Source organism: Rattus norvegicus, chromosome 1 (genome assembly GCF_036323735.1).
Source record: "Rattus norvegicus strain BN/NHsdMcwi chromosome 1, GRCr8, whole genome shotgun sequence".
NCBI lineage: Eukaryota > Metazoa > Chordata > Mammalia > Rodentia > Muridae > Rattus > Rattus norvegicus.
The window spans coordinates 254,978,763-255,003,512 of record NC_086019.1 but is presented as its reverse complement, the minus strand read 5'-3'; the positions used below and the strand labels follow the sequence as shown (position 1 = coordinate 255,003,512).

General features: G+C 40.2%; 1 protein-coding gene, 1 long non-coding RNA gene and 1 other non-coding gene across 15 annotated transcripts in view; 1 reads left to right on the top strand and 2 right to left on the bottom strand.

Moving 5' to 3' along the window:
- Gbf1 (golgi brefeldin A resistant guanine nucleotide exchange factor 1) overlaps positions 1–24,750 on the bottom strand; it is a 128,696-nt gene that overhangs the window by 84,967 nt on the left and 18,979 nt on the right. The gene's annotated exons all lie outside the window — the stretch shown is intronic.
- LOC134484079 (uncharacterized) overlaps positions 1–24,750 on the bottom strand; it is a 42,992-nt gene extending 18,242 nt beyond the window's left edge. Inside the window, exon 1 of the long non-coding RNA XR_010061428.1 lies at positions 1–24,750. This exon is cut by the window's left edge and continues 14,131 nt beyond it. This is a non-coding gene — a long non-coding RNA (uncharacterized LOC134484079).
- LOC120100126 (U6 spliceosomal RNA) lies at positions 22,382–22,488 on the top strand. Its single transcript, XR_005499919.1, has one exon. It is a non-coding gene; the product is annotated as a U6 spliceosomal RNA (small nuclear RNA).

Sequence of the window (24,750 nt, the reverse complement as noted above, 5' to 3'; positions counted from 1 at the left end):
ACAGGAGCCTGATATAGCTGTACCCTGAGAGGCTCTGCCAGAGCCTGACAAATACAGAGGTACATACTAGCAGCCAACCATTAGGCTGAAAACAAGGTCCCTAATGGAGGAGTTAGAAAAAAAGACTAAAGAAGCTGAAGGAGTTTTCAACCCCATAGGAAGAACAACAATATCAACCAACCAGACCCCTCCCAGAGCTCCCAGAGACTAAACCACCAACCAAAGAGAACACATGGAGGGACCCATGGCTGCAGCCACATATGTAGCAGAGGATGGCCTTATTGGGCATCAATGAGAGGAGAGGCCCTTAGCCCTGTGAAACCTCAATGCCCCTGTGTAGGGGAATGCCAGGGCAGGGAGATGGGAGGGAGTGGATGGGGAAAGGGGAGGCAGGGGGAGAGGGGAAAGAATAGGGGGATTTCCAGAGGAGAAATCAGGAAAGGGGATAACATTAGAAATGTAAGTAAAGAAAATACCCAATTTTAAAAAAAGAAGAAAAGAAAGGAAGAAAAAAGAAAGAAGAGGAGGAAGAGGAGAAAAACAAAAAGAAGAAAGACTTTAATGTCTATTCTGGAGCTCTGAGATAATATCCAAAAAGAATTCATGTTGGGCTGAGCACATACCCCACTGATAGAGTGCTTGCCATGTGTGCACAAAGCCCTGAGTTTGATCCTCAGCACAGCATAGAGAACAAGGTGAGGAAAAATTTTGTCACCTTGCCACTTTGGAAGCAGAGGAAGGAGGGTGTCTTTTGTTGGCTATGTAAGGTTTAAAGAAAGCCTTTGTTATGAGATACTCTCCTCTAATATTTTAAAATATGGGGCTGGGAGATGGCTCACTGGGGAAACAATCGTGAGTGTCTGAGCCAAGAGTGGTTACGTGTGCACCTGAAACTCCAGCACTAACAGGATAGAGACAAGATAACCAGGGTTTGCTAGCCTAGCTCCAGGTTCAACAGAAACCTTAATCTTACAGTGGAAAATGATAAAGCAGGGCACCTAACATCTTCCCCATGCATGCATGGGTATCCATATTCACATACATGTGGATACACACACACACACACACACACACACACACACACACACACACACACACACACATTGTGGGGAGAGGGGATCAAGACAAGTTTTATCTGTGTATCCCTGGCTGTCCTGGAACTTCTTCTGTTAGACCAGGCTGGCCTTGAACTTACAGATATCTCTCAGCCTCTGCCTCCTAAGTGTGGGGTTTAAAAGCATGTGCCTGAAACAAAAATATTTTTTAAAGAAAATAAAAGTATGATTTCTTCCTACAAGGCTCCTGGATCCTTAAGGAGGGGTTTCATGAACCAGAAGTAGTGAAACTTTTCCTGACACTTGAACTCACAGCAGTTTTGACTATATGCACCAAGATCTTAGCGTTCGTGAGGGAGGGAGAGACAAATAAAGCCCCACTCTTAGATAAGGAGCTATTGGCCATTGATGTGTGCTGGGAGACAGACGGTTTGTTTTCTTCAGGGATGTGGCCTTGGAAATGCTACCCATGCTCCAGAAGATAGACTTGTGCCTATGGTAGCACTAACTGTACTCAATGTTTTTTTTTTTTTTAGAAGAGCCCATGGGTTGGAGAGATGGCTCATCAATTAAGAACAATTGCTAGGGTTGGGGATTTAGCTCAGTGGTAGAGCACTTGCCTAGGAAGCACAAAGCCCTGGGTTTGATCCTCAGCTCCAGAAAAAAAAAAAAAAAAAAAAGAAAAAAGAAAAGAAAAAGAGCCATTGCTGCTCTTCTAGAGCCCCAGTTTAGTTCCCAGCATTGATATCAAATAGCTCACATTCACCATTAACTCCAGTTCCAGGGGATTCAATGCTCTCTTCCAAGCCTCTGAGGGCAACTGTACACAAGTATACATACATACATTCAGGCACATGAAATAAAAATAAATAAATCTTTTAAAGAGCACACAAACCAGGTATGTGGCATAGGCCTTTAATCCAAGTACCTGGGGGGGCAAAGTCAAGTGTTATCCAGGGCTACATAGTAAGGCCCCATGTCAAAAACAAACAAAAGCAAAACATAAAGTTGGGAGGGAGAAGTAGTGGGAAATAAGGGAGAAAATGGGGGGGGTTGTTAATCAAAACATTATATACATGCATGAAATCATCAAACAATAAACAAGTGTGGCTTCTGGACTGGGGATATAGCTTAGTGATAAAGCATGTGCTTAGCATGAAAGCATGAGGCTCTAATTTGACTTCCAGTGACAAACATACATACATATATATCTTTAAGTTTCTATTTTCACTCTGTCATTCCTAAACTATATACCTCAGGGTGAGCCAGCTTCCATGATGTTAGCAGTGCTGAGAAGTCTACATTATGAAGAACTGAGGCCTCTGGCCAACAGCCATGGTGAGCTTGGAAACAAGTCTTCCAGTTCAATCCTGCCTTCAAATGCTATCTCCCTGACTGGTATCTTAAAAGAATACCCACTAGCTAAGTAGTCCCCAAATTCCTGGCTCCCAGAAACTTCTGAAAAAAATAAAAGTTGCTATTTTTTGGGTACTTTGCTATACAATAATAGACAACACAATATCAAACTAGAGTTTGATAGAAAACTATGCTGTGTGATAATATGACTGTCTGATGAACTATTAGGTAAGAAAGAATCATCTGGACTGGGAAGATGCCTCAGCAGATAAGTGCCTGCCTCTAATCCTAACAACCTGAGTTCAATTCTTGGGACCCAAATAGAAAGAGAGAAGTGTATCTCACAAATCAGCCTTTGACCTCCATGCATGCACTGTTGTAAACACACACACACACACACACACACACACACACACACACACACACACAAATAAATGGAATAAAAAATAATCATCTTCAAATGAAAATGCCTAAGTGATGTATCACTAAAAGTTAAGTAAGAATAAAGAAATGGCTTTGTTGGAAGGAATTAACTATCTTTCCCAATACTAGTCTAAGCACTGTCAGAGTCAAAGAGACTCTATGAGTAAGGCCCAAAACAATATCCTCCCACTAATTAGATTACTTTTCTTCTACCTCTCCAGACATGGGATTAATTAAAGATAGGTTTCGAATACAAGGAAGCCACATTGAGAAGTCTGTCTCTCATCAGATCAGTTATGGGTTAAAGTTGAGGCAGCAAATTTATCCCCAGAGACATATGCCTGACACTAAGTTGAGATTCGCAAGATTCTCCCTGAGTTTTCCTCACCTCTAAATGCTGTATAACTGATGTTCACTGAATTCTGATATTTGTATGAATAAAAATGAAGGGATTTAGCAAATCTTGTTCCTGCACACAGTTGTCAAAAAAAATCTGACCTTTAGAACAGGAAAAAGAGGGGGATTTACAGATTTAAAGAAGAGGCAGTAGTGTCTGCTGTATAACAAACCTTTGAAAAATTATGGAGCAGTGAAAATCCCCTACAGGTCCCGACAAAACGTGTCCAATTTGCATTCCAGCAAAGCTTTCCATACATACCACTGGGCTCCTGTGTATACTTCCAGGCAAATAAAGCCAAGGAGTAATCCCACTGGGACCTGAGTCTGATCTCTCATATATTACAGCCACACAGCTCTGAATCTAGCTCCACGAGCTGCCGTCCTGGTTCCAAATAACTAAATCAAACTCATCCTGATAAGCTTTGAAAACAGGGAATGTGAGGAGTGGTTTAATGAATGTTACAACTCAACCTATTACAGACCACAGTACATTACGTAAAGGGGGTAGTGGTTCTTATGCTTTCCACAGCCCAAATCTCTCAAGACCAAATCCAGACATACCTGTCATTCACCACACCTGACTTATTCAAAGCCTGACTTTGATCAAATGGTTAGAATGCATTCGTAACCCAACACCTAATGTACTGATAGTGAAGGGACATTACAGTGACTACCATCTATGTACTTTGAAACTGGCTCAAATTTACTGAACAACAAAAAAAGCAACCAATAGTGTTATTAAATACGTGAGTATATTCTGTGATTACCGTATTTTAAGGAAGTATAAACAAATACTAAGTACTTTAAAAAAATCTTTCTAAAGGTTAGAAAAATCTATCACTCAACATGTAAATTGGAAAATACACTGCTATGAAAGTCATATTTCTAAAGAAAAGCAAAGAACCAGTAGTTCTAGTGTGCTTCCCTCTTTTTTCCTTTTTCCTTTCTTCCTTTCTTCCTCTTCTCTTTCACTTTGGAGATAAGGTTTCACTATGTAGCCCTGACGAACCTAATCAGGCTAGCTTTGAACTTGTTACAAACTCCTTGCCTCAGCTTCCCACCTAGAACTGTAGACATGCAACACTACACCTGGCTAGAGTTTTAATATAAGTAGTGGTGGAAGAGCCAAAGATAGAACAGAGTGGTAAGAATGCACTAACTATGGTAGGTCCTAGGGTCTACCTTTGACAACGCACCACCACCACCCACCCACCCACACACCCAAACAGTAGTAACAGCTGAAATATAGTACCAATCACACTTCAGAAAAGGAATTAACTCCCTCTTTAGGTTATTCTGGGGCCAAGACAGTGCATTTTAGTTCAGTGCATATGCAAGAACCTGAGTTTGATCCCTACCACTACCACCAATTTGAAAAAGAGATTGATTTTATAAGCAGGCAGATAAAGTGGCAATCTATCTACAAGCAAACTGAGACTGTAATATAGCAACATTTGGTCTATGATGTGGTCAAGGAATCTAATGACAGAAAAAACCAAAAATAACATCCCATCCCAAGACACAAACTATAGCTGTAACCTTTTAAAAAAAAAACAAAAACAAAAAACAAAAAACAAAAAAACAGGGTCTCACTATGTAGACTTGGCTGGCCTAGAAATCATATTTAGACCAGGCTGGCCTTGAACTTACAGAGATCCACCAGCCTCTGCCTCCCAAATGCTGGGATCAAAAGGATGGGCCATCAAGTCCAGCAACTTTTTCTTGTTTTTGCAAGTCAGATTTCAACCCCTCTGAACTTTCATTTAAGCTGTAATCATAATATTTGTTACAAACTGTGGGAAAGTCTTTTGTTGTTACTGTTTTTCAGTGCAAGAGATTGAATCCAGGGTCTCAGGCATAACAGGCAAGTGCTCTATGAAATGAGTTATACCCCTAACCCAAAAGACACGTTCTTAATTCTTAGGCACAAAAACTAAAACCTTAAAACACTGGGCCCCAAAGAACAGTCCAGTTACTTCAGGAAAGATGTTGCTAAGAGAACAAAACTGGAAAGAACTTTATTATAAAGTCCAATCAGATCTCAAAAGCTTTTGAAGTTATGATAATAATTCTTTAAAAACATGGGATATGGGCTGGAGAGATGGCTCAGTAGTTAAGAGCTCCGACTGCTTTTCCAGAGGTCCTGAGTTCAATTCCCGGCAACCACATGGTGGCTCACAACCATCTGTAATGGTATCTGAAACCTTCTTCTGGTGTGTCTGAGGACAGCTACAGTGTACTCACTCTACAGTGTACTCACATACGTAAAATAAATAAAAATCTTTAAAAAAAAAAAAACAAAAAAAAACAGGGGATATAACTTTGGGGTAGAGTGCTTGTCTATTGTCTTAGGGTTTTATTGCTGTGAAGAGACATCATGAACAAGGCAACTCTTAGTAAAGGAAACATTTAATTTGGGCAGCCTTATAAGTTTAGTCCATTCTCATCATGATGGGAAGCACGACAGCATCCAGGAAGACATGGTGCTGGAGGAGCCAAGAGTTCTACATCTTGATCCAAAGGCAGCAGAAAGGGACTGTGTGCCACACTAGACGTAGCCTGAGCATAGGAGACCTCAAAGCCCGCCCCCACAGTGACACACTTCCTCCAAAACCACACAAGGCCTTAACTCCTAATAACACTGTTCCCTATGGACCAAGCATTCAAACACATGAATCTATGGGAGCCTATTCAAATCACCACATCTATCATACTTAAAATAACAAGTACTGGTGAGGGGTTGGGGATTTAGCTCAGTGGTAGAGCGCTTGCCTAGCAAGCGCAAGGCCCTGGGTTCGGTCCCCAGCTCCGAAAAATAGAAAAAAAAAAAAAAAAAAAACAAGTACTGGTGAAAATATAGATAAACTGGAATCCTTCTGTACTTATGAGAATTTAAATGAAAAGAAGGAAAACAGAATTAACACATAACCTAGCAATTCCATTCATAAATTTTATGGTTTCTGTTTTGAGGCAAGGGCTTCCATAGCCCAGGTTGGCCGTGAATTTGCTATTACAGCAAAGGATGACTTCAAACTTCTGACCCTCCTACCTTCACCTCCCAAGCATTAGGATTATAGGGTGTACCAGCTTTTTAGTGCTGAGAATGGAAACAAGAGCTCAATGCATGCTAGGGAAGCACTCTACCAACTAAGCTCTGCCCCCAGTCAAAGAATTTTCAAATGCAAAAATGAGTCCATTGATGTTAAGAGATATTAAGGAAAAGTGATCGTTGTTTCCCGTTATTTTTGTTGTTAGAGATGGAATTATGTGTGTGTGGCTATCTTCTTTGGGCTTGTTGAAAGATTATTTTCTTGCTTTTTCTATGGTGTAGTTTCCCTCTTTGTGTTGAGCTTTTTTTTTTTTTTTCATCTATTATCTATCCTTTGTAGGTCTGGATTTGTATGAATATAATGTGTAGATTTGATTTTGTCGATGGAATATCTTGGTTTCTCTATCTATGTTAATTGAGAGTGGAGCAGAGACTGAAGGAAAGGCCATCCAGAAACTGCCACACACGGGGATCCATCCCACATGCAGTCACCAAACCCGGTCACTATTGGGGATGCCAAGATGTGCATGCTGTCAGGAGCCTGATATAGTTGTCCCCTAAGAGGCTCTGCCAGAGCCTGACAAATACAGAGGTAGATGTTTGCTGCCAACCATTGGTGAGAATGGGATCACCAATGGAGGAGTTAGAGAAAGGACTGAAGGAGCCGAAGGGGTTTGCAACTCCATAGGAAAAACAACAATATCAACCAACCAGATAACCCAGAGCTCCCAGGGATTAAACCACCAACCAAAGAGTACATGAAGCGACCCATGGCTCCAGCTGCATATATAGCAGAGGATGGCCTTGTCGGGCATCAATGGGAGGAGAGGCCCTTGGTCCTGTGAAGGCTCGATGCCCCAGTGTAGGGGAATGCCACGGAGGGGAGGCAGGAGGGAATGGGTGGAAGGATGGGAGAGCACCTTCATGGAGGCAGGAGGGGGAGGGATGAGATGGGGGTTTCTGGAGAGGAAAGGGGGATAATATTTGAAATGCAGATAAAGAAAATATCCAATAAAAATGAAAAATGCAAAATTATAATTCATGAAATTCCATTTAATTGTAATATATAATCTCTCGCAGATTTAGTTTTTTAATGCAGAGTGTTGGTAGGTAAGCAGCCTTCTTAGCAGCTCAGATAACAAAGAGCTTGAAGAGTTAAGGTCTGTGGTAGAGTCTAGCTCCCTGAACACCCCAGCTGTTTCCTGCCAGCTGCTGCTTCATGTCTGACTTTCAATAGCGTTCATTTTCTTTGTATGGTTATTTTTGCCTCTCAACCTGTCTGGTTTGAGGAAAGATTGGTTACTTTTTAAAAGGGACTTTAAGCAGGTGAGGGCTTGTAAGACTGTAAGAGGTGAAATGTAAGTCACGGACATGGCTATTTATTGGGTTATTCCTAACTTTTGAAATAGATCTGATTTTTACACCCAACTTCAAATGTAGGAGGAGACAGACAAGCAGAGACAGAATTCAGCAAGTGCATCCAACCCATGCCAACTCCTCTTCTGCCCTCAGAAGGAAGAAGAAGAAAGCAAAGGTCCCAGAAGTACAGGAAATTGTTTCTCAGAGGAGAGACAACACTTCCTTTCCCAGAACAATCCATCTCCCACACTGACATCCTGCTCCTACTATATTTACCCAATCCAAATGTGCCCGGACAGACTTCCAGCTGCACTCCTGCCTGCCACATGGTCCTGTCACTCAGCTGGAGCTCTCAAAGGGGAATTCGTCCAGAGGACAGAGCCTAGAAATCACTACACACTAATCCATGCTTCCTCTATTGCTAGCCTTCAGAGTAAAGTGAGACAAAATACGGACAGTATTACTCCCTGTTTATTTTGGAAGTGACTGGGGAGACAAGAGGACTTCACTTTATATAGTTGCTAATTTTGACTGCTCTCCTAGTAGCTAGTGAGGGAGTATGAACAATGAAAAGACTGAAAGGGAAAGTTAAAAATAACCTTGTCGGTGCTAGCCAGCCAAGACACATCTCTTAATATTTTCTTTCACCTTAACCCACTAGGATCAGTCTGTCAAGTCACCTTATTATAGAGGATCTCTTCAGTTCTGCGTCGGCATATCCAATGAATAAAGCATGGGAATGTTGCATGCACCTCACTTCATCCCACTTTAGAACACACTCACTGAAAGGGAAAACCCAAACTGGACCTGACTCCTGTTTCCTACCTTAGAGGTTCTGTATTCTCAGGGATTCTCTCCCACAGCAGGTCCCTTACCCCAAGTTCTTTACTTTTGCCTCTATCTGTCCTTCCTTACTATCTGCCTCTGTCTGCTTTTCTTTCCTTATTTACCTTTCTCTTTGCTTTTAAATGGACACGGTTTTCTTAACAAAATATGACCTGATAAGGTTTACAAAAGTAATGCTCATATCTGTAGCCCATTTTTGATATCAAAGATACTCAAAAGCAATATTTTGTCTCTTTTCTAAATGGTACACTTAAGTACATTAATGATATCCATAAAAGTAATGTCAGAAAGTAAAGAAAAAATGTAGGCAAATGGGAAGGAAAGGTGACAGAAAAAGAGAATAGGAAATGATCTTCTAATCATTTCTCTTCAAGTTCAAGGGACAGGGGTATTTCCAAATCTTATAGATTTTTAAAAGCTTATGTCCAATTTCTCAATGAACTCAACTAAACCCTTTTAAATGTTCTTTTTTTGCGGGGGTGAATTTTTTGTGACAGGGTTTCTTTGTATGTAGCCCTAGCTATTTTTGAACTGGCTCTGTAGATCAGGCTGGCCTTGAATTCAGAAATCTGCCCACCTCTGCCTCCAAGTGCTGGGATTAAAGTATACCACACCACTCCTGCCTAAACACTTCCTTATTTAATTTTATGTTTGTATGTACACCATATTGCACAGTGCCCATAAAAGTCAGAACATTGAACCTATCACATGGGTGCTAAGAACCAAACCCAGGTCCTCTACAAGAGCAGTAAGTACTCTTAACCAATGGGTCATCTTTCCACCCAACCCCATACCTTTTTAAATGTTCTGACACTAAAAGTAGAAATAGGAGGATGAATTTATAGCTCATTCCACTTATTAAGGGGTGAGGGGCCTAAGGGTATATATCTCAGTAGTAGCCGCTTGTATGCTTTTAGGATGAGCAAGACTGCCAGGTTTAATCCACTACCACTGAAGATAGATTAGATAGGTAGATAGGTAGATAGGTAGATAGGTAGATAGGTAGATAGGTAGATAGGTAGATAGATAGAAAGAAAGAAAGAAAGAAAGAAAGAAAGAAAGAAAGAAAGAAAGAAAGAAAGAGAAAGGACTCATATGGCTGCTGGGCTGCTGTCATTCTGACCTGAAAAACAAGTATTTGTGCTTTTGGTTGAGTGGAGAAAAACTGCCACTGGGTGTGCTAGCATAATCCTAGGAGATCAAGATCTCACCCAGTCAAGCCTCATTGGGACAAATCTCTTTTTTAAATGTCTTTAATTGTATATGTATTGGTGCTTTGCCTGCAAGTATGCCTGTGCACCATGTGTGGAAAGTGCCTGTGGAAGCCAGAAGAGGGTATGTGATCCCCTATGACTGAAGTGGTGAGAGAATCAAACCTGGGTCCTCTGGAAAAGCAGACAGAGCTCTTAATCGCAGGAGCCATCTCCCCAGCCTCAAGATAAATCTTTTTTGAAATGTCAAAACTATGTTTCTTTTGTTTTTCTGAGACGAAGTCTCAAATAACTAGTCTAGTCTCAAACTTGTATACAGCTGGGAGCAGCCTTGATCTGATCTACTTCCCACTGCTGGGATTATACACTAAAGTTTTTAATTTTTTAGGGACTAAACATCAACTCAACGCAGCATTTTATATCTTGCAGTATATTACTGAAAAGTCACCAATTTGGTAAAGTGCTTTGCTGGTAAATGACTTTTGTTCTACCTAGCAAAGAAAAGGGGGAGACTATCCCACCTCCCCAATTATTCAGTCATTATCTAGAGGTTGTCAGTGAGAACAGACAGCATAACACTGTACGGTGTTATGCAGCTCTTAGCCTGTGGTCCATTTTCAACATGTTGGTTCACAGAAAAACATCTGCATTTCTAAGACCTTTGCCAATTATCTATCTAAAGGCAGAAGGTGCAAAGACAGGCTTCACTCAGTTAGCAGCTTCACTGCTTCTGACTGACACATTACATAAGGCACACTCTGGATGAAGCTCTTTCCTGGAGAGATGCGTCAGTGCATGGTGGTCAGTGTGAACACTTGTTTAACAGATGTCTGAGGAACAGTTTAACACCGGAGCTTATCTTCATCAGCTCTTCTCTGTTCTCTGGTGAAGTCTCACTTTAATGATTTTTAAATTCTTCAACTACCTTAACTCTAGCTGCTTCTAATGTTGTCTTATCATTTGTTTAAAGAAAGACTAGTCAAAATTCACTCCTATAAATGGCTTATTAGTTCTAAGTAGCAAGTAGTACCCATATAATAAAGAATCCATGTAACACTTAAATGATTAAAACTAGTATCATTTGGACTGACCCTGGACTCTGTCCCCATAGGTAGCAATGAATATCCTAGTAAGAGCACCAGTGGAAGGGGAAGCCCTGGGTCCTGCTAAGACTGAACCCCCAGTGAACTAGACTATGCGGGGAGGGTGGCAATGGGGGGAGGTTTGGGAGGGGAACACCCACAAGGAAGGGGAGGGGGGAGGGTGATGTCTGTCCGGAAACCGGGAAAGGGAATAACACTTGAAATGTATATAAGAAATACTCAAGATAATAAAAAAAAAATAAAATAAAATAAAAAAAAAAACTAGTATCATTTATAAATGGAACTACGAATATAACATAAAAGGGTCAGTGTATTAGCAGTGATATACAAATGTATGCCAAATACACATAACCCAAATCTAATTATGGGTAAACATTAAAAAAAATGAGAAGGGCTGGAGAGATGGCTCAGTGGTTAAGATCACTGACTGCTCTTCCAGAGGTCCTGAGTTCAATTCCCAGCAACCACATGGTGGCTCACAACCATCTATAATGAGATCTGGTGCCCTCTTCTGGCCTGCAGTCACATAAGCAGGCAGAATGCTGTACATAAAAATAAATAAATAAATCTTTAAAAAAAATGAGAAATATCAAAAGAGAAAGTGAGAGGGAATAGCAAACAGAGTAGATAGACAATAGATATATGAACCTGATCTGTAATTATAGAAAATATCAATGTCATAGCCAGTGTAGTGGCATACATATTTAATCCCAACACTTGAGAAACAGAGCCAAGAGATCTCTATTAATTTAGGACAGCCTGCCCACTGATTAAAGTGCCACCCCTGGGTAGCTGGTCCTGGATGGTATAAGAAATATTTATTTCTGCTCTGGCTGAGCAAACCAATAAGTATTCCTCCGGGGTTGGGGATTTAGCTCAGTGGTAGAGCGCTTGCCTAGCAACCGCAAGGCCCTGGGTTCGGTCCCCAGCTCCGAAAAAAAGAAAAAAGAAAAAAAAAAAAAAAAGAAGAAGTATTCCTCCATAGCTTCTGTTTGGTTCCTACCTTAAATTCCTGCCCTGATTTTCCTGAATGATAGACTATGACCTGAGAGTTGCGAGATAAAACCCCTTTGTCCCCAAGTTGCTTTTGCTCACAGCATTTTATTATAACAACAGAAATGTAACTAATACATAAATCAATACCAGGAGAGCAGCATTGCTGTGAGAGAACTGAGCATGTTGTTTTGGAGTGATTATGGAGGAGTTTAGAATTTTGGATTAGAAAAGCCACTGAATGAGATGTTGGTGGGAATAAAGTCTGCAGACCATGGAACCTGGCTTGAGAAATTTTAATGGAAACTTTCACAGGTCCTTAAAGACTCTATTTGAGAAACTGATATTTTGAACTATGAACCTGTTGTTCTGGTCATCTGAGGCTGAAGATTGGACTGTGACTAACAAGAGACCAAAACAACTAAAGTGAAATCTTTGTTTTGCCAGAACAATTGATAATTGTCATCTAGGGCTGAAGAACCAGCAGTGATTAAGAAGACACCTGCATTATTGAGGCAAAATCTTCTGGAAAGTGCTTCCTCAGGATCAGTGTACAGCTGGGAGCTGAACGTGGTAATAGACTATGTAAGAGTTTCCCAGGTGGTACTGCATTTGAAGATATGAAGGGTCATGGAGAGTAGCTGAGACTTGACACTGTGAATGTGCAGACTCAGTTGAAGTATCAGGTACGAAGCAGTCATGGAGAGAAACTAAGGCCTGGCAGCCCGTGGCTGAGTCAAAGTCCCTGAAGAGAGCTCAGAAGAAGCTTTTAGTGAAGGCTCAGCATACTTGCATCATTTTGGAGATGCCAGTACCACAAGAGCACCAAGGACAGCAGCAACTGTGGCTTAGACCTATCCTTAGCCCAGCAGACAAGCTGTATGCCCTGTGGATGACAGAGCTAGAAAAGTAGACTTACCAAGCATCTGTGGAGCCCAGAGGACCTTGACTGGGTCCCAGACATCAAGCACTGAACTTCTTGCAGTGTTGAATTTGGAGTTCTACTTTGATTTGAATGTAGTTGTACCCTGGTTCTTAAGTCTTGGGGTGAGAAAACATATAAATTACTTTTGATTTTACAGGAGCCAATAATTGAGAAACTGTGAGCTTTCAGAGTCTCTCTGAAAACTGTGGAGCTTTAGGGAGAGGTTGGATATTTATTTTATTTATCATCATCATCATTATCGACTTTAATTACTGGACAGGGTTACTGTGTAGCCCTGGCTGTCCTAGAACTCACTTTGTAGACCAGGCTGGCCTCAAACTCAGAGATCTGCCTGCCTCTCCCCCTCAAGTGCTGGGATTGAAGATGTGTTCCACTACCACCAGGCAACTTTGAATATTTTAGAGAGACTGGATTTTTTTTTTTAACAGTTTTCTCCCTGCTAGCTATGAAATCGTGTGATTTTCCTAACTTCTTGGTGTTATTTATTTATTTATTTCAATATGAGCACATTGTAGTATCTTCAGACACACTAGAAGAGGACATCAGATCCCATTACAGATGGTTGTGAGCCACCGTGTGGGTGCTGGGAATTGAACTCAGGACCTCTGGAAGAGCAGTCAGTGCTCTTGACCACTGAGCCCTCTTTCCAGCCCCGAGACTGAATTTTCAAAGTGAATTTTTAAGGACTGTAGGACTTTTAAAAGTTGGAATGTTATATATTGCGATATTAATATTAACAAGACATCTTAGGAACAAATAAGGAAGGAGAAGTTAATAGTGATGTGTTTGTGTGTCAAATAGACAAGTGGTCAATTAATTGTCCTGGTTGTTTTCTGTCAACTGGGAAGAAGAAATCTTAATTGAGAAAATGGCTCCATAGGATTTCCTAGGGGCAAATTTGTTGGACATTTTCTTTATTAATATTGATATAGGAAGGCCTAGCCCACGGTGGGCAATGCTGCCCCTAGGCATGTGGTACTGAACAAGCCACCAGGAACAAATCAATGAGAAACCTTCTTTCATGGTCTCTGCTTCAGTTCTTATCTCCAAGTTCCTGCCCTTACTCTTGCAATAACGGAATGTGACCTGAGAGCTGCAAGATGAAATGACCCCTTTCCTCTCTAATTTGCTTTGGTCACAGTGCTTTATCACAGCAATAGAAACCTTAACTTAGACAAATATTAATGGTAAATTATTCAATCAGTAAATGTCTTGAACTTGATCATTTTACTTTGATTAAGTAAAACATCTTTGTTCTTAGGAAACATACACTGAAGTATCAAAGTGCATATGATTAATTTCTCAAATAATTTAGAAAAATAACTATAAATACACATGTATAGTAAGAAAGAAGACAATAAAATCAACTAGCAAAAGGGCATATGGGAGACCGACCTCAGTACTAATTTTAACTCTTTTCTTGAAAGTTTGAAATTACTGGTTGGGTATGGTAGTACAAACCTGTCATCCCAACATTGGGAAGGATGAGGAGGGAGGATTGCTATGAGGTTAAGGCCAGCCTAAGCTACAGAGTTCCAAGCCAGCATTGGGTACAGTAAGTCTCAATAAACAACAAAAACAAAGATTTCAAAACAAGACTCAAAAAAACTACATATTTCTATCAGGTCTTAAAAACATCAATTCGTTAAATAGGGTGAAATAATCTCTAGTGCAGAAACAGACAACTTCTTTACCTCTGGCTTTTGGAGAAAAACTACACAGACATAAACATTTCCCTTATCTTCCTCAGTCCACACACAATCCAGTTTTACATTATTACTTGAGTCTGTAGTCTACCTAAGACCCTGGTGATAACTCCCATTCCCTACATATGTAACCATTCTATCAAAGCAGGCACTACTCATTTTCTTCATAGAATCTAGAAAACAGAATGAGTCTTTAAGCCCTGAAAGGGAACTGATTAAGATGCTAAGCTGGTGCTCAACTGGGAGGATTAATGAGCCTTATTTGGTTTCTGACAATAGAAGTCCATTTTCCCTGCAAATGTTTTCCCTACAATCTCTGTCCAGGTGAGCTGAGCCAAGGACTTTTACTCCTGGGCAGAGGGAACTAGGATCCTCCACCAAAGTCATTAGGTCTGCTCATAAAATGTGTTTTCCTATAGTGAGTATTAACAGTGAACCATGGATGTAGATTTATACCAGAGGAGGGTGACAGGGGGAGGAGAAAAAAACAGGAAGAGAAGAAGGAGGAAGAAGAAAAAAAGGAGGAGAAAATAATTATATAAATAGGAGTGGCATCCTTACAACACTCTTTTAGATTCCTTGCCCAAGAAATAACACTTCAAATCCAAAGCAGTTCTGGGACAAGGGGGAATCAAACTCTCTGCCAGGCTTCTAAACTTCTTTGAGTATTATCAATGAAAAGACAGCGTAGACTGTATCTATCTCTCTCTCTCTCTCTCTCTCTCTCTCTCTCTCTCTCTCTCTTCCTTTGTTTCTATTTTTTTGAACACGTGTGTGTGTGTGTGTGTGTGTGTGTGTGTGTGTGTGTGTGTGTGTGTGTGTAACATGTGGTGGAGGGTGCACATGTATGGAGGTCAGAAGTGGACACTGGGTATCTTCCTTGATCCCTTGATCTCTTCTTTATTTTCTGGGACAAGGTCTCTCACTGAATCTGAAGCTCACCAACTGGCTAAACTGGCTGCCCTTACACCACATCTCTACAGCTGGGATTACTGACTCATGCTACTGTGTCTAGCTTTCTACCTGGGTCCTAGGGATCCAAGCTCAGATCCTCAGACCTGCATGGCAGGCACTTTACCAATTGAGTTCTCTCCTTAGCCCCATAAACCAGGCTCTAAGTGAACTAGCATAACATTTACCCTTATTAATGACATGCGATACACCAATAGCTTCCACTTTATCTTCCCACCTCCCCATTAATGTTACTTGCTTTATCAGAAAGCATGAAGTACTCAAAGGAGTCATGTTAAAAGAACAAAGTAACCAATCTGAAGATGGTTTCATTGGTCAAACTTGAAACAATTTTAAACACTAGTTTTACCTGACTGATTATAAACTTTGACTAATTAAATATTTATAAGTCAAATAAGTAAAAAAACAAATTTGACACCAGTAATGGTCATTATTTATATGAACTTCCTGTTCTGAACTTATTAAAACCAAGAATTATTCAAATCCCAGCAACCACATGGTGGCTCACAACTATCTGTAATACAATCTGATGTCCTCTTTGGCATGCAGGCAGAGCATATTAAATAAATAAATGTTTAAAAAAACTAAAAAAGGGGTTGGGGATTTAGCTCAGTGGTAGGGCGCTTGCCTAGCAAGCACAAGGCCCTGGGTTCAGTCCCCAGCTCCTGAAAACAAACAAACAAACAAACAAAAAAAAAAAACCCCAAGAATTAAGTGTTTACCATGCCTTTCTAGAGAAAATTTCTGGTTTATTCTCCAACTAAAGAGGAAAGCAATTGTTCACAGAAAATGACAACTAGTAAATGCAAATAAATGATAGTTAGAAAGTCATAACTATCTATGACATACTAAATGAATGTAAGTTAAAACAATTTTAATAAAATAAAAAGTAATAATCGGGAGGTGAGCTAGAAAAATGAACCACTTGGTAAAGTGCACTGGCTGCAAACCCTGACAACCTGCATTTGGTCCCCGGAACCCAGGTGAAGGTATAAAAAAATTATTCCACATCCACACAAAATAACAATAAAAATAATTAATTAATTAAAATCGGAGAAGAGATGTCTCACACCTCACTGTCACATTATAATTCACTATGGGAAGCAAATCTGAAAATATTGCTCTAGCTCTCAATAAGATAGTCATGACATCACCTCAGTTCTGTTTTGCTAAGTCAATTTGGTGCCAACTTGTTTTAAGATTATTTTTATTTTTTGTGTATGTGCATTTTGCTCATTTGCATATGTATGTATGTGCTGCATACATACATATGTGCACCATATGTGCACCAATCTCCTGGAACTGGAGTTACAGACAGTTGTGAGCGGCCATGTGGGTGCTGGGAATTGAGTTCTAGAGTACAGCAGTAGCTATGGGGATTGAGTTCTAGAGTACAGCTGTAGCTAGCACTCGTAACCGCCAAGGCTTCTCCAGGCTCAGGAGCCAGTTTCCTTAAACCTGCCATTTACTCAAAGAAAATGAGCATTCATGTGGAATGAGTTTTTTCCAGTTTTGTTTTATTTTACTTAAAAACAAAAATACTAATGGAAAAACTTACTGATATCAGGGAAATCTTATTTGTTCCTATTGTTAAAGGACTTTTCCTAACCCAAGACCAATCCTAGATAACACTGAAGCCCTCTTGGTCCTTTACCTATCCCATCATGCCCCCAGCTACCCTTATTCCCTGGTTCTTAAGCTGCTTTCTGGTTGGGACATGTGGAAGCAACTGCATGGTGACTACAGAAAGTCCTTCCTCCTACACTACATCTGGCTCTTCCCACCAAGTCAAATGACGATTTACTGCCCTCTGATGTACGGTCTATCAGACTACTTCCAAAATACCCACAGTTCACACTGGGCAAGAACCTGGAGGCAAAAATGTGAATTCCACAGCTGACAAGTAATTGCTCAATAAGCATGGAACAAGGGAACGTCAGTGTGCTCTGTGCACATGTGGCAGCCCTTCATCTCCTGACCTACAGTTGCAGCAGTGGTTAGCAGAGGCTGATGGTCCAGAAGAGGCTTCCCATGAGAAGCTAGCCAGCAGGCATCCAGGAGCACTTGTCCATCTAAGTCCAAAAGGTTATAAAACAAACGAAGGCTACAAAAAAGGGTAATGGCTACCTGTTGGTTTCCTGAGGCAAAAGTAAGACCATAAAGGAGTCAGAGCTCCTCACCTACCTACCACAAATTTCTAAAGTGGTCTGAGCTAAAGGGTTCTAATTTGTATTTTGCTATATATCTAACTCTCTTTAAATGGCTATAAGGAGTGGGGGAAAGGTATTCATTCTTTCCATAAACATACCCTGTACTATTTCAGAAACTAGGATGATCAATTAAGGTCCTATGAACATGAGGCAGGTAGAGATGGGTAGGGTTAAAACAAACTTTACATTATCTTTCCTGCTTAAAACTACACATTGATTGGATTTCAAACATTTGGCTTTCTCTAAATCCTTTTGGCATTTGCCCAGAGTTTGAATGGGTGTGGAAAAAAGTGAGTTTACTACCTCCTTGTTAAAAAACAAAAAAGCAGCTGGCTATCCCTCCTTTTACGTAACTGATTGCTGACACAGCAAGTTGGGCATATACTCAGGGAGACACATCAGACCTCAAGAGAAAGAATGCCAATGAAGACAAAAGCCAGGAAAGCAACCCAATGACTCTGACAGCTAACACTGAGGCCGTCCTGCTACAATGCCTACAGACTATGCTAGAAAACAGTCAGCTACCTTTGCCTCTCTTTTTGAGAACTAAGATATTAACAATGCCCTTTGTAGTATTATTATTGTTGTTGCTGTTGTTATTATTATTATTATTATTTCTCTTTATAATTAGATATAGTAAAAAACATGCATTCCTATCAGCCAGACTTGATTCTGAAGGATGTAACTGGGTATTACAGAGAGTAAAGGCAGAGCTGTACCCACAAGAAGCAAGACTACACAGAACTCTCTCCTATCCCTTGCCTTCCTCCTTCTGAGACAGGTTCTCATTATGAATCTGTCCTTTCCTGAAACTATATTATCCAGGCTGGCCTCCAACTCATGATCTAGCTGTTTCAGTCCCCCATGTTATAATAAGCACACATCACCATACCCAGCTATCTATTCTCAAGAGTCTTTATCACCCACATCATGTGTGTGCACGTTCATGTCTATATGAGCTCATGGTGACATGAACAGGCCCTCGGAGACCAAAAGTCACTGTGGTCATCTTCTATTGCTCTCCACCTTGTTTTTGAGGCAGGACCTCACACCCTTTTTAACAAGGTCTCATTTTGTTGCTCAATCATGATTTGAACTGTTGAGCCTCACCAGTCCTGCCTCTACTTCACATAGAGTTATTGTCCCCAACTATCAGGCCACATTCTAACATGCTCATCAATCTATGTTTTCTATCTGTGTGTATGTAGTAAATACATAAATACATTTATATATGGGATCTTATGTTTTATCATAAAGAGTAAATAAGTGGTATAGGAAATACATACATTTGGCCAACTTTGCCCCTTCCAATATTCAGTCGTTTATTTAAATTTGTCTGACAAATTTGATTTTTTTAATTTCCTCTAAAAAGAAACAAAATAGTTTTCTGTTATACCTTAGACAATTTAAAAGTTCAATTCTTGCCAGGCATAGTGATATACACACCTTTAATGTCAGCACTCAGAAGACAGAGGTAGAAAGATATCTGCATTCCAGAGTAGCCTGATCTACATAATGAATTCCACCAGCCCAGGCTACATAGTGAGACAATGCCTCAAACAAAGCAAAATAAAAAGTTTACTTCAGTTCCAAGGGAAGGAAAGTCAATGCTCACTTATCACTCTTCATATGCTGCCTAATGATCTCTTATTCTGCTACTCCCCAAACTATAGACATCTATAGAAAAAAATGAATATATATATTCAATCAATACAAGAAGTAAATCTAGTTATTTTTAATATATATATAAAATAATATAATGTATTCAATTTTTTCCTGACAATTATTCCTAAGATAATTAGGCATCTTTGAGCAGTTCTCTTCTACCTAGGCAGCTATTTCTAAGGGGCCTGGGCCAGACAGGTGTTAAGTCATAGTTCCTCCCAGATTGGCTTCCAGACTCTGTTTAAATGTTCTCTGAAACCTCTGGAGGGTAGATGTACTCAAACCTCCTAGCTCAGATTCTGAATTCAAAAAGCTTGAGACAGACTGTACCCTACAGGTGTGTTTGTCCAAGATAAACTATATTTAAATAAACTCCTAACACACTCACTTTCTCCAGGCACCTGCTTCTCCCTCTTAAACTCAAATATGTCAGAGTTCCTGCTATCCCAGTTAGCTCAGTAAAGAAATATCCTATCCCTAAGATGTACTCTATGCAAGCCACTGATGCCTTTAGAAACATCTAAATTTTGGCTATAACAGCTTTACATGAGAAAGCCAACTTGAAAAAATACAACTTTTATTCATTCTCCTTGACTTGTTACTCAAATGAACAAAAAATGGCAGCAAGCTAGACATGGCAACACAAGCCTAAAATCTTAGCACACTGGGAAAATAACCCTGTGCTAAATAAATAGTAAGACCAAGTTAAAGGGAGGGAGAGAAGGAGGGAAATGTGGCTGCCAACTGTCCTCGTTCACTGTCTTCCTCTCCATACCTCGTAAGCATCATTATAGATCAGAGACCACAAGTCATTTCAGAGTGGTCTGACAGCCACTGGTCTTGTAACACCAGCAGCTACAAAAAACACGACTTTTGGTTCACCATACACAAACACCTTGGTTTTTATTTTCTCCCTCTCAGTTATATATAGATATAGATATAGATATAGATATAGATAGATAGATAGATAGATAGATAGAGATAGACTATAGATATATAGATATATCTACATAGATACAGATATATAAGTATATATCTATGTGTGTGTGTATATATATATATATATATATATATATATATATATATAGAGAGAGAGAGAGAGAGAGAGAGAGAGAGAGAGAGAGTGTGTGTGAGTGTCTTCCTCAAGTCTGGCCCTTAAGGCTTTAATGCCATTAAAAGGTAGTCCCAGATGGGCATGGTAACAAACAAGGATATCCCATCTCTTGGGAGGTGGAGGTAAGAGAATTCTGATTTTGAAGCTAGCCTGAGCTATAAAGTAAAACTTGGTCAAAATAAATGAATAAATAAAATAAGAACAAGGCTGGGAGGCAGCTCAGTGATAGAGCACTTCCATAGCATGTACAAGGCCATGGGTGGAATCCCCAGCAGCAAAATAAAAAAAAAAAAATCCTATAAGAAATTTTTATGATAGTTTTAGAATATTTCTTTCTGATGAAAATCCAAGATTTTTTCTAGCAAGGATCCCTTGTAAAAATGTAAATTTAGAAGCGTGTGGACACATGAAGACAAATATATGGAGGAGGTACTTGAAGACCAGGAAAATGGGCACCCTAAATCTGGGTACAAATAAGCACAGCCAAACACCACAAATCATAAGTGAGTAAAGCTCATCCCACAGAAGTATACTAAATGAGGTAAGTCTTACAAAGACTTATCCAGTCTGGCAAAAAATTACCCAAAGATCACAAACCATGTCAGCTAGAATCACTCCTCTTAACTCTCATCTCTTTTCAGACCTGAAACCAAGAGCAATGTCAGAAGCCCTGGTACCTGACCTTCCTGTTGTGGCCCATTGCATGCCACACATCTGACTGACCACTGCTCTAGCTTAAAGAGCTCTAGTATTTGCCAGAGCGCCACAAGATCACTAGAATGGTAAAAGGAAACGCATCACCGGAATGTGGAGCTGTGGCAGGGTTTGGGCAGATATAAAGGCCACTTAGGGAAAAGGGCCACTACCACGCCCACAGTGGCCCTTCTCCCCTAAGCCCAGGATACCCCAGCCCTGCAGGCAGCACAGAGTTAACTACCCACCCGTTCTAAGAAGCACAAAGGTACATCACTGCAACATGTCTAACATTTACATTGCCTCTCTCTGCTCATTAAACAGGTTTTGGTTAAATAATGAACAAACTGTATTACAGACTCCGATGAGAATTCCAAAATTATAAATCAACTGGGAAAGCCCAAAGGAACAGACAGACAGGGAGGGGGGGAAGGATAATATTGACTAATATAAAGGGCGCAGCTTGACAGTGGATATTCCTGCCACACCTGATCAAACATACTCTGTGGGGGGAGGGGAAAGAGAGCAAGAGAGGGGAGATGGGACAAGACAGCCTGAAATTTGCATCCGGAAAAGATTAAAAGGGATTCTTTGGGGATAGAGAAAATACATAATATATATTACTATAAATGCAAAACTGTACTAAAAGCTAACTCAAATGTCAAAGATTACAGCTTGAATAAATTTAAATATAAAAGCCATGTGCTTCCTTGAGTTAATGAGAGAGACATAAAAGGACAAAGTGGGCCAAGAGGCTGAACAGAGCCTTATGCTTCCTTGCTGTGCAATGGGTCCAAAGCTCCACCAGGACTGCACTCAAAGGCTCCTTCCAGCATTCTGAGCCCTAAGAAAGGGGGATTCATCAATTTGGTAGCTAACGTCTGATTTTTCTAAATGAACTATACAGCTGGGGTACACACCCATAGTCCCAGCTATTGAGGAAATTAACAAAAGCATCACTTGGGTCCAGAAATTCATGGTAAGCCTGGGAAGCAAAACTCTGATTACATTAAAGAAAAACAAATTTTGAGCTATAATTCACATACTATAAAATTTAGCCTTGTAAAATTTACAATTCAGTATATAATTTCAGAGTTATACAACCATAAAACTTTTTTGCCCCCCCAAAAGCCCCTCACAGGCCTAGAAAGCATATATCTGTTTTAATTCCTTCAGAAGAACCTCCTGAAACCATCCCAAGAGCCCTCAATGACTGAGGGGGAACAACCAGGTTCCCCTCACTGATACATTTTTAGTCAAAGTAACAATATAAAAATTATGGTGCTCGCTTCGGCAGCACATATACTAAAATTGGAACGATACAGAGAAGATTAGCATGGCCCCTGCGCAAGGATGACACGCAAATTCGTGAAGCGTTCCATATTTTAAAAAAAAAAAAAAATTATGTACTTTTTTTTTTTCTTTTTCTTTTTTTCGGAGCTGGGGACCGAACCCAGGGCCTTGCGCTCGCTAGGCAAGCGCTCTACCGCTGAGCTAAATCCTCAACCCCAAATTATGTACTTTTAATCATAGGGCATGCAGTCATCCCCATCTTATGAATCCTGACTACAGATATTGTCTAAAGACACACATCTGTGAGAATGAGTGGTATGTACGTAACCAACCTCACTGGAGACACGCTTATTCCCTTGTACAGGAAATGTATGTGCATTGTATATATGCAAAAGTTTCTCTGCTTACAAAAAAAAAAAAAAAAAAAAAAAAACGGAAAGTTTGGAACCAGGACGACCGTAATGCCGTCGCTTAAGAATTACATGTGGGGGTTGGGGATTTAGCTCAGTGGTAGAGCACTTGCCTAGCAAACGCAAGGCCCCTGGGTTCGGTCTCCAGCTCCGAAAAAAAGAAAAAGAAAAAAAAAAAAAAAAAAAAAAAAAAAAAAAAAGAATTACATGTGACCGAGCAGCCTGACAAGAGTATTGGGAAAAGAACACTCAGGTTAACCATTAAGCCACTGCCTATATTTGATGTTTCCAGATCGTTCTTGTGAGTTTGTTTGTTTGTTTGTTTGTTTGCCAGTAGGGATTGAACCCAGGGCCTTGGAAATGTGAGGCAAGTGCACTGCCATTGAGCTATAACTGATCCATTTGAATTTTTGTGTTTTGAGACAGGGTCTCTGCTGGTCCTGAACTCATTCTACGGCCTAGACAGGTCTTAGCTTTTCAACCCTCCTGCCCTAGGCCTGTACCACCATGCCTGGATTATTTATTTGCTTGTTTAAGACAGGGCTTCATTTTGTAGCCCAGACTCTCCTGGACCTCAGTGTTGTACTGTGTATGAGGTAACAGAGGAAGGTCTCCGCCCGTGCGTGCTTGTTATTGTTTACTATGTGGCCCAGGCTTGCCCTGAACTCACAGCACTCCTGTCTCAGCCTCCTGAGCCCGTGGATTACAGGTGTAAGCCACCAGACCTGGCTTATGAATTTAAAGCCTTTTCAAAGTAAAAGTTCCTTTATAGTTAACTTCCATCCATGTTTGGAAAAACAACTAGGAAATGTTCTCCAAATTTTCTCTTGTGTTTCTCATAGAATGAGGATATTTTTCATTCACTGTTTAATTTGTTTAAGTCTAAATAGTATTCAATTATGGGCTGAGATATACCACCAGCTGACAGGATTCCAGGGCTACATTATAAGAATACAGTTCTAAAACATTCCCTTTTAATCTGTATTGAAAAAAAAAAAGCCGTAAGAGTAAAATAAGAACAATAACAACAACAACAAAATCACAGGAATTGATTTTTTCCTTTCATTTTCCTCTTCTCCCACACACAATAAAAGGTACTTTATATATACAGTCTCCTCTAGTTAAATGTACCACAGCAATGTAAAACATAGGGAAGAGCACTAAACCAGGTGTCAGCAGCCTAAAATTTACACGATTCCACCTCTGAGAATGAATTAGCTAAATCACTTAAGATATATTGTTTGTTTGTCTGTCCGTCTGTTTCATTTGAGACAGTCTCTTACAGCTTAAGCTGGCCTAAAACTCTATGTAGCTAAAGGATGATCTTGAATTTCTGAACCCTTTGACTCCTCTCAAGACGTGAGATCCCAGATCCATTCTGGATATCAGGACTGACTCTAGGGCTTATTTGTGAAAGACGCACACTCTACAAACTGGGTTAGCCACTAGCCCTTCAGCTACATCACTTAGCTTTCTTTCATAAAAGGGAATAATATTATGCCTGCCTTCTTCACGCACCTGGGGAAACTTAGCAAAGGTAATAAATAATGGAAGTGGCTTTCAAAACTCTAAATGTGAATATACCATAAAGTTGATTTGGTTAGGGAACCTGAGAACACAGGAAGAGTAAAAGATTGGCAAGCTTTATGCAATCTGACTTGCATACTTTTTAAAAAGGAAAATAAAAACTTCTGCCATACATCTTGCTATGACTGGTGAGCTCCACAGGCACAGGTGAATAGCTGCAGAGCTGCACACAGCCTACGAAGCCTGGAATGGCTACTGTACGGTCTGTTCCTTGTTTCATTTATTTGTCCCATATGATCCTTTATATGTAAATTTTGTCTATCCGTGTAGTAAATCAAATATATGTATTCTTACTAGGCCATGTAACTCTGCCTACCTGTGGCCCTCCCCGGTTACACTGTCTCCTCCATGCAGAGCCAG